The following is a 17,199-nucleotide window of genomic DNA, read 5'->3' on the forward strand; positions in this document are numbered from 1 at the left end:
ACACCTCAGCAGCTGCAGACACCCTCCAGTCACGGCCACTCCTGTAAGCGAGAGAAGTGTCAGTGGACTCTGGATGACCTTGCTGACCCTTGGTTTAGGCCACAGGGGAGCGCTTGCCCTGGTAGTTCAGCAGTCCGGTGGGCTGGCTACAAACAGAATCCCTCATTTGCTCCCAACTGGCCTTGCCCTTGACCACTGTGGATTTCTATTGTAAGTAGGGGAGGCAGGACTGGTCACACCAGGAGGAGAGACCCCAGTGCTGCGGTGGCAATGGTGGCAGCAGGGGCAATCATGTGGGGGTGGCAGCAGTAACGGAAATAGCAAGAGGATGGCTCAAGAGTTCTAGAGAGAGAGGCTGATGGCAGAGAAATAGAGATATGAAGAGTCGAAGATGAGAGACTGTGCACTCTGGTTGCTAGAATGGTTCCAGGGAGCTCCAAACCCTGACAGGTGAAGGTCCTGACACCAAGGGCCGGAAGCTCTATCCCTGGGGTCCTGAGTCCCCAAGGCTGAGGCTGGAGAGCTGAGACAGACCACAGCCACTTTTAAGCCATAGGCCTTAACCCTGAAAGTGAGGAGCAGTCACATTAGCTGGTGCTGCCTGCTGCTGAGAGCTAAGGAGCATCCAGCTGTGTCCAGCCGCTGGCAGCCAAAGCCCAGGGCAAATCCTCCATGATTTAGCAGCACACTCTCTACCCACGGAGATACCTCCCCAGGTCCCAAATCATATGTCTTTTGTATCTTTGGGGTATATTTTTGTGTGTGTTTTTGTTTTGTGATGATGATGATGATGTGTGTGTGTATGTGTATATATGTGTGTGTGTATGTGAGTGTGTGTGTATATGTGTATATATATGTGTGTGTGTGTATGTGTGTGTGTGTGTGTGTGTGTGTGTGTGTGTGTGTGTGTGTGTGTGTGTCTTTACATGTGCACATGTACATACATGCCCCCTTCTGGCCTCTGACTGCTCTGCCTCCAGCCTCTGGCTTGTGAGGCTCTAGTGAGAAAGGAGAATAAAGGACTCCTCCTGTCTGGCTTCCTGGTGGAGGATTGGCCCTCACTTCAGTCGGGTCTAGGCAATGGACTGATCTGATCTCTTGGAATCTTAAAAGAAGGAGAGGAAGGGGCAAATCCTCTGGGTCTGCCGTGGGTTGAACGTTTGCATGCACCCTACTTGTCCTGGCTCCTCATGGTGATGGAGCGCCCAAATATGGGAAGACGTCATCTCTGCTGTGAAAAGCAGGCAAGGCATGACTTTGCGAAGGGCAAAGATTAATATTTCGCCATGAAAATTGGGCCTTAAAATAAATTTTCTTTTTGGTCCTTATTACTGGGGTCGCCTTTGGGTCTTCACGTCTCAAGCAAAGCTTCCCTGAGTCACCCGCATGGGCTGTTCTGAGCCACCTCACTTTGGATACTTTGTCTAGACTCGGGGCTCTGTGAGGGCCAGGAGTCCTTGGTTGTGCCCCTCAGGTACACAGGATAGAAAAGTGTGTTTCTGGAGTTGATGATCTAGTTTACCCCTTTACTCCTGCCTAGCCCAGCCCAGTCCCTCCATGACACCACCACTTTGGCCTCATAAGATCCAACACAGCCTCCTGTCTCCTATAAGACACTTGCCCGTTCCATATGGCTTTACTTCTCAGTCTATTTTAAAATTGTATCCTTCTTGATCAAATGTGGAGTTCATGTACTTTATTAAGCAGAATTCCTGGGGTGTTTATGGTCGGAAGGTTTCCCCATGGCTCCTGACTGTTGACCCATGGTGGCTGTAGATTATGCAGGCTCAGGAAGGCATGGGAGGAAACTTCATTAATTTCACAGCCACGGCTGTGTTTCCTCTCATAGCCAGCAGCCCTCCAGCTGCTCTTAGCAGCTAATGAACATGAACCTCAAACAGGGCACAGGGCGGGTGAGTGAGTGAGTGAGTGTGTGTGTGTGTGTGTGTGTGTGTGTGTGTGTGTGTGTGTGTGTATAAAATCATCATTTCTCTAAGATTTTAATAGAGATGGGTCTCAAGGTGTTTGGAGGTGGGGAGGAGATAAATTTGTTAGGGACCTACCAAAAGGACTGATCACATTTGCCTCTTGATTCCTGGGTAACGAGTTACGGCAGGCTAGCATCAGGCTGGACAGCAGGTGGGGGGCTCCTGATCTGTGGGTCTCTACATGTGAGGATGACAGCTTGTGATTTACTTTGATGTGAGAGGGAAAGATGCGCTGAATAACAACCCTTTGGAAAGTGAGAATTAAACAGACCTCGCTGCCCAACCTCCTCTGCTTTATGGACCTTCCAGGGCACCAGCCAACAAATCTCAGCCCTGCTGCCTGCTATCGACACAGGGTGGAATAGATGGCCCTGGCTAGCTTTTGATGGCTGCCTCGCCTGATGCTTTGACCAAGGGTATCATTAATCTTGAAATTTTCAGAAAATTGTATGGATTTTGTAGGGGAGGAGACTGGCTGTATTTGTGGGCTAGAGAGGCTTATAAATTAAAAGCATGGCTCCCCGTAGTATTTTTTTTGACATTCTTCATGGAATTTTTTCATCAATCCTTCAATGGTGTCTAGCATTAATCTGAGCACTTCCTCTGCGTCAGGTACCATGTTGAGCCTTGTCAGGGATGGGCCTCATTCATTAAGTTCTTCACGTACTTGCACAGGGATCATGGCGGAAGGGGTGTCTGGGAGGGTTACAGAAAGTGAGGCTCTTATCTGAGAACACATGGAAGGCATTGGAAGGTGAGGCCCATTGGTGCTGGAGTGGTGTGTATTGGAATGTGTGTCACTGAGAATGGCATGCTCCCCTTTTTCCAGACCTCAGGTTCCCCACCCCTCCTCCCCCGCCCCCCCACCTTGTGAAATGAGGACCACTGTTCACATTTGCGCCGTCATGGCTGTCATGATTTGCTTGATCTGGATGCCCAGATATTTGGCTGTACGTTATTTCTAGGTGTGTCTGTGGGAACTTCTGGATGAGCAGCAGAGAGGCTGGTCTCAGTAGCCTTCCCTCTGCAGCATGGTGGGCCTCGGACCAGCTCAAGCACTGGGGGAGATGAACGGGCAGAGGCAGGAAGCATGTGGCCCTTTGATGGCTGACTACCAGAGCTGAGGCATCTCAGCCTACCTTTTGCCCTCACACATTGTCTCTTGTGGCTCCTGGACCTCCAGCCTCAGAGTGTAGGACAACCCTGCTGTCTAGGTCACCAGCTTGTGGACAGGAGCCTGTCTGAGACTTCTCAGCGTCTGTAACCGTGTTTCCTGTTTCTTTTTGTTTGTTTGTTTGGTTGGTTGGTTGGCTTTTTGAGACAGAGTTTCTCTATGTTGCCTTGGCTGTCCTGGACAAACTTTGTAGACCAGGCTGGCCTCGAACTCACAGCGATCCGCCTGCCTCTGCCTCCCGAGTGCTGGGATTAAAGGTATGCGCTACCACTGCCTGGCCTTCCTGTTTCTTATTACCCACAAGGGGTTGAATCTAGCTCTCCCAAGCTTCAAACCCCATGGATGCTTGAAGCCCTTATGTATGGTGGTACAGTATTTGCTCACAACCCGTGTGTGTACCTTTTCCCCTGTGTGATGGCTTCAGCCTGAAATGTCTCCGAGGCTTGGGCATCAAAGGCTTCACGATCAGCCTGCGCTGCCGCTGTGAGGTGATGGAACCTTTCAGAGGTGAAACTGAGAACAGGAAGTTAGGTCACCGAGGGCACACCCTTGACATGGATATTGGGGTGTTTGTCTCTCTTCGAATCCTGGCTACCCCGGGGGCGGGGGAAGCCCTCTCTATCACAGGCTCCTGCCTTGACATGCTCTAATTCCATAGGCCCAACGCAATATGAAGCTGTTAGTCAAAATAAGCCTTTGTTCCTAATAAATTATCTCAGGTATTTTGTCATAATGACTGAAAGCTGACTAATACATATCGTATACTTTAGTTTGTCTCTAGATCACTTTTTATCCTGATATAATATGAATAGTTATTACATTATGTCACTTAGAGAATAATATTCAACAAGGGGAAAATGTCTGTACATATTCAGCACAGACATCATTTGAAAGATAATTTTGACCTATGGCAGACTTTATCTACTAATGTGGAGCCAACAGATGTGGAGGGCCAGTGACAGACACTTCCTGTGGGCTGTCTCTTTGGAGACCTCTCAGTGACATAAAGAATATGACTCTGGGTCTTGACATTAAGGATGGGGAGAGAACTACCCCTGCACAGAAGGAAATGCAAATATGCTTTTTACCACCCCTCCCAAATAAAGCATTTTCTATAGGCAGATACTTTTGCTCTTTGAGAACGCTCTTTCACTATGGGAAATCATTGTTTTTCAGCCCTATCCCGCTACTGTACTTCACTCTTTATAGTCTTAACTGCTGGTGGAAGAACAGGTCTTCAAGTCAAGGTCAGAAACCAGCAACACAGTCCCGAGGCATGTTGAGAGACTGGGAAAACACCAGATTCCCCCTAGAGTTGCAGAAGAGCAAATAAGATCTTCCTATACCCTTAACTTTCAGGAAGTCACTCTGGCAGGGCTCACAGGCCCTAAGAGAGGGAAAGAGCCCACCCACCTGCCTGCTATCATGTGTTAGCCTCCTTGCTCCAGCTACTCGGGGCATCCTACGCCTCTTTCATCTATAATCGAATCTCTGAAATGACAGCCCATCACTCACTCAGTTTCTTCTGTTCATTAGGAAAGTGTCGCCTGTGCTGGCCCCACCCATGGGGGTAGATCACAGAGGACCAATGGAGCGGTTGTTATGGCTCTGCAGTGCAGTTTCTGGATGGCTGAGTCCATGTGCCAGGACTGGGGATGTAGATCAGGGACAGAATGCTTGCCTAGCACGCACAAGCCCTAACTACCCTGGAGTACTGGAAGAGGATGCCATAAGGATGCCACACAACAGAGTGTGTGTGAGAGCCAAGCAAGTGTAAGCCAAGCGTACACATGGCAACCCAGCCACTGAAAATCATTTTTCACAACTGTCTCTCCAAGTTGGAAATTCATCCATACAAGTTCTGCTTCTTCCTGTTCAGGGGAGACTCTCCAGATAAAATGATGCCTATGTCAAGGAGCCTGGCATAGAGAGGCCTCTGTTCAAAAGGAGGCAACATAGGGGCGTCAATCTGGATAGCCTGCACTGTTAATAACCTCTACATGGGCATGGAAGTCCACTGACTATGGGATGCTGGGGGAAAATGGAGCTTTTTGCACCAAGTCTCAGTCATTAGCAAAATATCACATTTAAAATTAGTTAGAAAAGGTAATTAGTGTCAAAGAGCAATTGCAGTATCGTTAAGGTGACGGATGTTGGTGTGGGGCTTGTGCTAATGACTTATGGAATTTTTTTTTAGGGAGGCAATTGGAGCAATTTGGTGGTCAGCAGACAGTCTGCAAATCAATCACCATGATAGTCAATAATTTATCATTTCTATTTAAAGTATGGAGTGTGCATTAGCTTAAACAGAAGGGAGCTCTGATGGGGGTGGGGGGTTGGCGTCCGACAAAATCCTGAGCCTGGGCTATGTCTATTTAAGTGGAACCCAATTTATTCCTTGTGCAGAGCCAACAAGAAAGCTGTGGAAAGGTTTGGCTCTGATTCCATCCTGGGGCAGAAGTAGCTGCCTGCTGCTGGCTGACAAGAAGCCAGGATTTCAATATTAACATAGACTTAGTTTTTCAAGTTCATCTTTGGAGACTGGAAAGAAGACTCCTGGCACTCAGTGACCTCTGAACTTCACTATTGGTGACTGAGTTGAAGAGGGAGGGACTAGACTTCACTCACTGGGAGGAGTTTGCCTCAGAGGACCTTAGACCTTTTGACCTGAAGAGTTCTGACCTTGGCCTTGGGCACCATCATTTCAGTATGCATACTGTGAACAGCAACAACAGCAGTAATCACAGTTACAAGAATTTATCAAGAGCGTCCTATATACCTGGTGCTTGCACGAGCTACTTCAACTTGACCTTCACAAGCGCAGGTGTACAGAGGAGCAAGACTTCCAAGATCACACAGCAAGGAATTACTAGGCTGCTCTGCTATCCCGGATCCTGGTCTCCTATTGACTTGCTGAATGCAGGAAACGATGCTAAATTCTTCCTGCCTCAGCTATCTCATCTATAAAATATGAATAACGATGTGCTCCGCACACAGTTTCAAGATGAAGCTTGCTTAGTAAGCTGCACACAGGATGTTAAAGCTGGCAGAAGCTGTGATCCTGGCTGTCACACTGTCACATGGCTGGCACCTGAAGCTTTCCTTCCTCGTCCAGCCACTCCCTTCTCAAGTCTGCTGAGATAGGGAGTCTCTTCCCTTTGTTTTCAATAGTCTCAAGTATCCAATATCCCACGTTAAATTCATAGCACATTTTACCAATGAGTGCTTCTGTATTAATTTCTTACTGTGAGTCCCTTCTGCTGAAAACTTCTAACAGCACCCATTTCTTTTAGGCTTTAAGTGTAGCCTTCCCCGTATAATTCAAATCCTCCCCAAGCCCCTTGCATCACTGGTTCTTTTTTTTTTTTTTTTTTTTTTTTTTTTTTTTTTTGGTTTTTTGAGACAAGGTTTCTCTGTGTAGCCTTGGCTATCCTAGACTCGCTTTGTAGACCAGGCTGGCCTCGAACTCACAGCGATCCGCCTGCCTCTGCCTCCCGAGTGCTGGGATTAAAGGCGTGCGCCACCACGCCCGGCCTGCATCACTGGTTCTAACCTGTCTTGAAAATACTCTTTCCTGCAGAGGGCCATTCCTTATCTTTCTCTTTCCTTCACCATCACCTGTCATAGTCACTGTCTCTCTCAGGACAGTGACAACATCTCTTCAGCCCCGCACGAGCATCCCCAGCCCATCAAGCTCTAAAAAAAGACCATTCCTGTCCCCAGGCAAGAATCTTCTTGTCATCTTCCCATTATTAGTGTTGGCCTGTAACAACACCCCCAGCAAGATGCCAAGCTTGGAAATGATCTGGGCAAGAGAGCTTGCTGCAAACAGTTCTATCCGCCTAGCTCCATGCAGGTACCACACAGTCTGAATTTAAAGTGTGTCTTTCATCCTTTCTGTGTCTCATAGCCACAATGGACTAGGAAGTCTTTATTTTCTGCTCAAAAATAATGATGGTCACCAAAACTCACTGTGCACTGTCAAGATTTCGTGGAATGGGGAGACCCACATTTTAAAAAGAAGACCCCTTAGCCAGAAGCAATGGTACACACCTTTAATCCCACAGTTAGGAGGCAGAGGCAGGCAGATCTTTAAATTTGAGGCCTGTCTAATCTACAGAGTGAGTTCCAGGACAGCCAGGGCTACACAGAGAAAGCCTGTCTTGAAAAACCAGGAAAATAAAACAAACAAGAACAAAAACAGGCACACACACACACACACACACACACACACACACACGCACACATGCCAAAAGAGAAGGATCCCAGCTTTCCTAAAACATGCCAAAGAGCCTAAAGCTAGAAAAGGCAGACTTGAGCACTGGTTCTCTATGCCTGTCCTTCCCTAGGGACCTGACACTGGCAGTGAGAGGAGCACAGTAGACAGCAAGCCCTCCCTGAGAGTACAGAGAAAAACTGGTAATCCCACAGGAGGGTATGGCGTGCTTCTTGCAGGCGTAGGCCAAGCAAGAGAATGAAAAAGTAATAAAAATGTAAGGAAGTGTCCACACAGTGAACCAGGCTGGTCAAATGGCAGAATTTGATGACTAGAGAACATCTGCATTTCAAGCCCGCAAGTAATCGGAGAAAAATTACTGCTAGATTAAAGAAAATTAGAACGTACTTAAGCCCAGCAATAATAAGAACACTGTATTTGTCAGCCAGAGTAAACTAGGAAATTCTGAGATAAACAACCTCAAGTCTTAGAGGCTTACCCACTCACCAAAGGTTTGTTTTCTCCTTGTCATTTTCTTCCTTTTCCACATGCTGCTCCTCTTCCTTCTTTTTTGAATCAAGGTCTGGTCATGTAGCTTGGGCTGGTCTTGAACTCATGACCTTCCTGTCTAAGCCTCTTGAATGGTGCTTGAACTACAGGCATGTACCACCACACTATCTGTCTTCCCTTTCTGTTACATGTCCACCACCATCAGAAAGACATCTGGCTTCTTGTCCTCTTTACTTTGCGAGGCTGATTACATCTTCCTTATCTGGAAAGTTCCCAATCCCTGAAGCCGGTGAGGAGAACAGTGGGAAGTCTGAAATCACCGCAGAATACTATTTGTCACTTCTATTCGCATTTCCGTGTGGCCAGACTTGATGGTAATGAAGACATGTAACACATTCCTCTTGGTAGGAGGGCATTGGGCATCAGCGAATGGTAGTTATGGCTGTTGTAATTCTTCAACGTGTGTGGGATGCAGTTAAACCTGTAGACTGGAGAGCTGTCTAGGCCTCAGTGCAAAAATCTAGAACAAAAGAAAGCTAAGTGGTCCAGAGTCTAACTCAGGAGGGGACAGCCAGGTGTGGTGGTTGACGTTTACAATCCCAAAACTGAGGCAAGATCTTGAGTTTGAGGTCAGCCTGAGATATACAGCAAGCCTATATCTCAAAGACAACCAATCAATCAACCAACCAAACAGAAAATATCAAATCCAACAAGAGGTAAAAGAATAGCAAAAGAAAACAACTTCAAGAAAAGCAGGGGAAAATTGTAGAGGAATTTTAATCCATCAACATGGCTGCCCTGACAAAGGATCATATCCAAAGACATTGTAGGTCTATGTGATTCGGCTGGAATATAGACACTCTCTGGATCACACCCTTAGTACACACCTTTAAACCCACACAATGAAGATAAGGTTAGTTTATAGAAGGAAGCAGCCATGTTTGAAAGTGACATCTAATCGAAGGGCAGACAAAGTGACAAACCAGAGATAAGATACATCCAACCCTCTCAGGAAGAAGACAGGAAAGGGAGGCTACTTAAGAACAGTGCAGGAAATTTTTTTTTCTTACTGAGAGTTCCTCTCTGGGACAGTTGTACAAAGACAGGTTGCAGAGAGAGCAAGCTAGACACAGAATGAGCCAGAGAAGAAGAAGGAGGCAGAAGATTAGAACGTTTTTCCAGAAGTAGTTTGAGGCTAGGCAAAGCAATTCAGTCAGAAGCCAGTTTCAGTCACTCAGCTTAGAGAGGCATTTGAGCCAGAACAGCTGAGTTGAACCAGCCAGAGAGAATTCAGAAAGAGTTAGAAGGGCCTGGGAATGGCTCTCACGCCTTCCCCTCATCTCAGGACATGAAAAGAACATTTACAGGAAATGTTAAGGGCAGAAATTTATGAAATAGAAAACAAGGAAATAGGAGAATTATCGAAAAAACCAAAACCAGGTTTGTTATTAAAATCAACAAAATATATGATGAGATACGTTGTTTAGGGCCAGTAAGATGGCTCAGCAAGTAACGATGTTCCTTGGCAAAATAGACAACCCAAGTTCCATCCTCAGACCCACATGGTAGAGGGAAAGAACTAATGCCAGCAAGTTGTCCTCTGACCTCCACATGAGTACTGTAGAATGCCTGCCTGCAGAGGAACACACATACACACACACATACACACACATACACACACAAACACACACACACCATATTAAATTTAAAAAGTATCTATAATACAATTTTAACCATACATTGTTTACATGTATGAATTTTTCAAAGAATGAATAAAAGATATTTTACTAAGAAAAAACTAACAAGGGCCTAAAGAGATGGCTCAGTGGTTAAAAACACTTGTTATTCAGCAGGGCACAGTAGTGCACGCCTGTAATCTCAGCGCTCGGGGAGGCAGAGGCAGGCAGATCTCTGAGTTTGAGGTCAGCCTGGCCTACAAAGCGAGTCTAAGACAGCAGGGACTATACAGAGAAGAAACCCTGTCTCTAAAAAACAGAGGAAAGCAAAACAAAAACAGAAAACCAAAGACAACAGCAGTAAACCACTTGTTTGTCTTGCAGAGGACCTGTGCTCAGTTCTCAACACCCATGCCAGGCGCCTGGGATTTCTGCTTCAGAAAATGCAATACCTTCTAAGCTCCCTGGGTAGGCATGCATACACAGGACGTACACTCACACACAGACACACAGACAGGTTAATTAAAAAGACACTAACTGAATAGACAAATAGCAAAATGGAGAAAAACATTTTAAAATATTTTATTACTTTATTCATATTACATTTCAATTATTATCCCATCCCTTCTATCTTCCCATTCCTCCCTCTCTCTGCTTTCCCCCTACTCCCTTCCCCTATGATTGTGACTGAGAGAGACCTCTTCCCTCTGTATATGCTCATAGGGTATCAAGTCTCTTCTTGGTAGCCTGCTATCCTTCCTCTGAGTGTCACCAGGCCTCCCCATCCAGGGGACGTGGTCAAAAATGGGGCACCAGAGTACGTGTGAAAGTCAGACCCCATGCTCCACTCAACGGTGGAAAATGTCCTGTCCATCGGCTAGATCTGGGTAGGGCTTCGAAGATGGAGAAATTTAAAAAGAGAGAAAGCACAAGTAGGCAACGGTAAGAATGTATTTTCAGAGTGTCATTAAGGATCACTTTGGTGACAGTAACAATTGAGTTGGCAGTTTGTTTCCTGTCAGTCAAAAGGAGGAAGAGGTGGAGAACAAAACCAGACTTGCTTTTCTCTCTTTCTATTTTATTTATTTATTTTTCCAGACAGGGTTTCTCTGTGTAGTAGCCCCGGCTGTTGGGGGGGGGGTGGTCTGATGTATTTTGATGCTAATTACTGCTTGCTGTCTGTGTGACCCACCTTTTGCTTAATAAAAAGCCATCCCACCTGGACAGGACAGGAGATAAGTGGGGCTTAGAGGAGAGAGAGGAATGCTGGGAAGAAGAAAGATCACCACAGGGGGGAGAGAGAGAGAGAGAGAGAGAGAGAGAGAGAGAGAGAGAGAGAGAGAGAGAGAGAGAGAGACCTGAAGTGAAGAGAGGAAGGCCGCCATGGGTTAGCTGGAGGAGAAGCACATGGCCAGCGGTGTGGATGGAGAATCCGGCTCAGATGAAGAACATTAGCAAGTATTTGGGATTATGGATGGGAGGCAGCTTGATAGAGGTTATTGGAAGCAGACAGCATGGGATTGAGGCAGGGATCCCATGCCTGCCCCACTATGGGAGGTAGTTTAGAGGATTGATATCTGCCCTGCCCCAGGTTAACTAAGGCTATTTTAAAATATAACAAGTGTCTGTGTCTTAATTGATTGCTAGCCTGGCCTACAGATAATACTACTATTACTAATAATAATACATGTAATTTAAAAAACAATATCTGCCTGGCCTGGAACTCACTTTGTAGAACAGGCTGGCCTCGAACTTGAAGTGATTGGCCTGGCTCTGCCTCCCCAGTGCTGGGATTAAAGGTGTGTGCGCCACTGTGCCCGGTTCAAACTTGCATCGCTTAACCAGAGAATGGGTGGATTTCCTACTTGTAAAGGCTTATGAGCAGCCAGCTTGCTACCTCGGTTTTGATTTGCTTGTTTGGCTTGATTTAGTTTAGTTTTTGGTTTTTTGAGACAGGGTCTCTCTGTGTAGCCTTGGCTGTCCTGGACTCACTTTGTAGACCAGGCTGGCCTCGAACTCACAGTGATCCACCTGCCTCTGCCTCTCCAAGTGCTGGGGTTACAGGAGCGCGCCACTGTGCCCGGCTTTGGTTTTGATTTTTATAGGAAGCTGTGAGCCTCAAGAAGTAGGAGAAATCGAGATGTCGAGATGTGGTGAGATATACCTATAGTCCCGCACTCGGAGGGGGAGGAAGGGAAAAAAACACAACAAAGCTTACTATTAACTGAAGTGCTAGACTAGGTCCAGGCTTTGTGTATTCTAAGCATTTTAGGCAGAGAAACTCAATTCTTTTTTTAAACAACGTGAGAGCTAGACATTGGTGATTTCTCATTTAGATAAGAATTCCGAGATATGCAGCATATAAATAATTTCCCAACGTAGTTACAGATCTGAAACCAGATTCCTACATGGGAACCTGGAATCCCAGGGTCCCACACAGACACTAGGCAACTACAGTGGCTTCTGTCTGGAAACAGAACACCACTGACAAGGAGAGCCTAGCTTGTCTGTCACGGTGTCTTGGGACCGGAGCCCAGAGGTCTCCATCCAGGTATGGTTTCTCTTCGTACTTTGCCTGGACTGAGTGTGCCTTGCAGAAATGTTTTTATTTTGGTGCATTCAGATGTAATAGCCTTTCCCCTTATTGCTGCTGGTTAAGAAGACTTATTCTAGACCCAGGCAGGGTGCATAAGCTTTCACCCAGCCTTCTCTATTATCTATATGGTTTCAGCTACTCTATTTAAAGGCCTAAGCTATTTTGGATGTTACTGTATGTGTGCTGTGAATTCCAGGGTTGACTCTTTCCATATGGCTATCGAATTATCTCAACACCACTTATTTGTTTAAAAAAAAAAATCTCCGCACACAGATCTGTGAAGCCACGTTTCTGAAGCCACATTTCTCATACAATAACTTTCCAGATGCAGTGGGGTCTATTTCTGGATTTTCTTTCAATCCCCCTGGCCTATCTGTTTATTCCTGTGCCAATACTAAACTCCTAATTACAGGCTCTCCAGTATGTGTTAATGTCTGGGCCCCCAGATGGCTCTTTGCTTTCTGGGATTGTCTAACTAGCTCTGCATTTTATTTTATTTTATTTTTTTCTTTCAAGTAAACTTCATAATCAACTTTGCCTAGCTCCAGGGAAGAAAATCTGGTAGTATTTTAAAAGTTGGAGTTGTATTCAACCTGTAAATAAAGTTAGGTGGGGTTGATGTCTTTATAGTGTGGAGTCTCTTTATTCAAGATCATGGCATGTTGTTTCTTCCAAAATATCATTTTGAGTGAAAAAAAAATTAGTTTCAGGAGAATTCATACAGAATGACTATTATGTAAATGAGTTTTTAAAATTACACAACACAGTGCTCTGTATACCTTATGAATTCTCACTTTCATAGTAAACAGGCTGAAATCTAGGATGTGAATGAACCAAACCCTTTTAGAGCCGGGGAGAGGGGAGGAGTCTGAAGGGCTGGTGTTACCCCAGTTTTCAGGGGGAAGCTGTAGCAAATATGGCAAGTGATTAATTTTAGTAGATACTCTTATTATTTTCCTATACATTTCTCTATGGTAGAAATGTTTCCTAATTGAAAACAAAAGAAGAAGAAGAAGAAAAAAAGCTAGCTGATCCTGCTGGCTCAGGTCTCCTAGAAGAATACCTGAATACCTGTTTCCATTTCCTCTGCAGAATTCTAGGTGGGGTGGGGAAGGGGGAGTGACGCGGGAGGGGGGAGGGGAGGGGAGAAGCGGCGGGGGGGCGGGGCAGGGAGGGGGGAGAGGAGAATCCTATTAAGGCTCCTTGCAGGCCTCTCCACAGCTGGAGAGGGAAGGCTTCTTTCCTTTAAAGGAGCATCCTTGCCTGTTTCCCGGCAGACAGTGGTGTGTGGGGTTTAATGAAATCGCCCCACGGGTTCCCGAATTTGTGCTAAGAAAGGCTTCTCAGTATTAAAAACCCGTCTCTCTTTTTTGTTGCGAACATCTCACTTTCTTTCACTTCATCTATGCGAATTCAGAACCATGGGGGAAAGTGAAGTACTTCCAAATGGAGGCGGGGATCTTTCTTCCCACCTTTAGGACAGCTTGAGGAAAACCTTATTTAGCAGCTCCGATAGGAAATCTTATTTTCATAAACTGATTTGTTGCGCAGTCCCAACCACCACCCATTTCAACAAAACCAAACAGCTTCAGAACTGGGGAGAGGAAATGCCTCATTCAGAACAATTTTCCCATTTGAGGAAAATGTTTTCATCACCCAAAAGTGGCCCAAAGCAGCGCACTTGTGTTTCAGGGGGGATCCCCTGCCTCTCTAGGACACCTGTGTGTGAGGTCAGGCTATAGCAGCCACCTGCACCGACCTGTGGAATGCCTGGTCCCTGACTCACGACGCCTAATGGAGCCTCCGTTGGGGCCCGGGTCCTCATTGCTATTCTCCACAGCAGGTTTGCACACGTTACAGCTGCCTCCTCGGCCCACACAAGACTTCCAGAGAAATGAACATTGCATTAACCACCGCGTTTTATGTGAGGAGAAACACAGACAATTAAGTTTGGCAGTCGCAACGCATGGCTCTTCACAGCGCCTGAGAAGAAGGGAGGCCCCATGGGGGCCACCTCCACCACAAGAGCCCTTCCCCCCTCGGCATCAGTCCCACCAGCATCCTTTAAAAACAGGCTGTCTCTGGAAAGGAGCTAATATTGGAGAGAATGGCTAGTGTGCTCAGGCTTCAGCGACCCTGTGAAGACAACGTCGAGTACCTGGGGACCCACGAGGGGGCTCCGTGAGAGAAAGGTGCGACACGGATGCAGCCATGGGAAAAGGAAAGTGAGCCGGCTGCTCTCAGAGTGGAAATTTACCAGAAGCAAAAAGCTCCTGAGGAAAACATTTGACCTTGATGCCGTTTCTTAATTGAAATCATGACCCGAAAGAAATGGAGGTGGGAAAGGAAGAAAAAGTAGTTTGTTCTTTGTTTTCACCATGGGTTGAAATCAAGACGTTCAAGCGTTGTCTCGTGTGGGAGAGCAGAATCGAGGAGCATACAATCCTCAGTGTGAGAAGGTGAAACGGAGGGTCCCTGAGAGGAGACACAGATGGTGACTCCCTTGTGCAGTCCCTGGCTTCTTATCTTGCCTCAGGCTTCCTTGCTCTGCTGTGTCTTGCTGTTGTCCAACTCACCTCTCTTCCAGCCCTAAGGCTGAAAATGGTGGTAATGTCAACTTTCGTGGCTTTGCCACGTGGGACCAAATGACATCATCCCACCGAATGCCTCTTCTACCCAAGCCTCAGTGACCCCTGCCGTGGGTGCCAATGACCTTTCAGTGAAGCTTCTTGCCTTCCAGACTGTTCTTTGTCTCTGGTTTTTGTAAAACATGACTGAATTTCCCAAGGCACAACTGTGTATCTGCCGCCCCCGCCCCCTGGAGAATCTTCTGAGCTCCCATGGCCTCCAGGATGAGGCCCAACGGGCATCCATAGATTCCTTCCCCACTGCTGTCTCCTCTCTAGCCATCCTTTATGTCCTCTTGATTGCTGTGCTGGTTGTGACTTTTGCTCTGAATACCTTGCCTAAATTGCCACTTACACATTCAGTTTCCATTATCCAAGTGCTCTGCTTTCCTCACATCTGTCATTACCTTTCACCCTGCCTGATGTCCCTTCTCAGAAAAAAAAAACTTCCTCACCTGTCAGTGGCCATGTTAACCCAACACTCTTTGAGCTATGATTAGTGGACTTGGTTTTTCTTTGCCTATTTTCCTATTAAATACTTAACTCCCAAGAGTAGAAAATACACCTCTTTTATCCACCCACCGATATGGAGTTGTACTAGAGGCAGAACAGTCAGAAATGATGACCAGATGAGTGAATGCTGTCCGTGACAAGGGGCAGAATTAGTGTCAAATGTACTCTGCGTATTTTTGAGGACTTTTCATGTGCACATCTCCAAACCTGCCTTCCAGAAAATTACACAGATTTGCATTGCTCTAGCAGTGTGTCTAACAGGCTGCACAATTCACCCCCTCACCTTGCCTTTAACACCACAGGATTTTTAGGTTTTTTTTTTTTTTTTTTTTTTTTAATTTTTATTATAGGGTTGCCAGTGGGAAGGCGAAACTTGTGAATTTGAAGATTAATGGAATGGAATGATTTTCCTGTTTGAGCCTTTTGTATTTCCATTTCCTATGGATTTAATCTCCTTGTTTGTTTTTCTTATAATTCTATCTATCTATTCTATCTATCTATCTCCTAATCTATCTATCTATCTATTCTATCTATCTATCTATCTATCTACCATCTATCAATCATCTAATCTATCTATTATCTTATCTATTATTAATCTATCTATCACCTAATTTACCTATCAATCACCCAATCTATTATCTAATCTATCTATTAGCCTATCTATTTATTAGTCTATCTATCCATCCATCCATCCATCTATCATCTATATTGCAGCTCTCTATAGCAGTTTGCAAGAGAACCAGTCACTTTTCTGGTGGTGATGCTGGACGGATGAAAGCCCTTACTATCTCTGCAGAACGAGGACCCTTCCTTGGGCCCCACGCAGGGATTCCCTTGTCTGATTTAAATCTGGTTTACATTCGCATCTTCTTCAGACACCATTCCTCATTTATGCTCTCCCCACGGTCTCTAAAGCAGCCTGCCGAAAACAACTCCCCTTGGACCAGCTGTTTGACATGACAGATTGTGGTGTGACACTCCTCTGGGGCTGTGGGTATGTGAAGATGCAAATTCTGGCTCCCAGAGGAGAGTCAAAAAAGTTGTAAAAACACTTGCCTTTTCTGTGCCTGTCTTTTTTCTTTTTCAGAACCTTTGCCATTTTTTTTCTGTGTGGCTGACAAGATGGCCCAATTCCTTATGAACCAGGCTGTTTGTGTAGAAGCAGGTTGTTAAACAGACCTTGAGTTTTTGCACAACCTTGAAGTAAAGGGTTTACAGATGCCTCTAAGATGATCTCAGTTTAGGCTATAGGCATGCATACATTTTAATGGAGGCTTTCCTAATTAGCAACATGTGTGGGAAATCATTATTGATCACGGAGAAGAGTCCAAGGGCTCATACTTGGCTAAGCCACTCAGTTCCTCAGCAAATAACCAGGAGTTGTGAATTCAGAGAAGGACCAGACAGACGAGGTCTCAACTCTGAAAGACTCCCATGGGAGAGAAAGAATGAAGACGCAAGCAACCAATAAGATGCTAGGTTAGGGAGCAATAGTGGAGTGTGCTTTAGGTGAAATGCATAGAAAGAGCTCACTGGAGGCCTTAGCCAACTGCTGAGAACAGCAGAGATACACACTGGCTGTATCTCTGGGCTGAGCAATTGCGGGGGTTCCAGTAGCTCTTGGGATAGTTGCACAGCAATGTTTATCTCTTCCTCCCTAGTACTAGAGACCAAGTCTTGCCTCAGCACATGCCTGCCACAAATGAAAGCAGATTCAGTGCTTTCTTTGTTGGATTTCGTTGCTCTGAAGAGACATCACGATCAGGGCAACTCTTATAAAGAACGGCATTTAATTGGCACTGGCTTACAGCTTCAGAGGCTTAGTCCGTTATCATCATGGCGGAAAACATGGCTGCCTGCTGGTTGCCATGATGAAGGAGACTGTCCCACTGGGCGTGG

The 17,199-nt window shown here is 45.9% G+C and overlaps 1 long non-coding RNA gene across 1 annotated transcript; it reads right to left on the bottom strand.

Annotated features, from left to right (window-relative positions):
- Positions 1–5,554: 5,554 nt before the first annotated feature.
- LOC311590013 lies at positions 5,555–14,765 on the bottom strand. The gene is made up of 4 exons (XR_014776722.1): positions 14,538–14,765; positions 13,920–14,043; positions 7,886–8,408; positions 5,555–5,878 (listed from the first exon to the last, which is right to left on the bottom strand). It is a non-coding gene; the product is annotated as an uncharacterized lncRNA (long non-coding RNA).
- Positions 14,766–17,199: the final 2,434 nt, after the last annotated feature.

This window comes from Acomys minous (assembly GCF_964271855.1).
Source record: "Acomys minous genome assembly, chromosome: 2".
Classification (NCBI taxonomy): Eukaryota; Metazoa; Chordata; class Mammalia; order Rodentia; family Muridae; genus Acomys; species Acomys minous.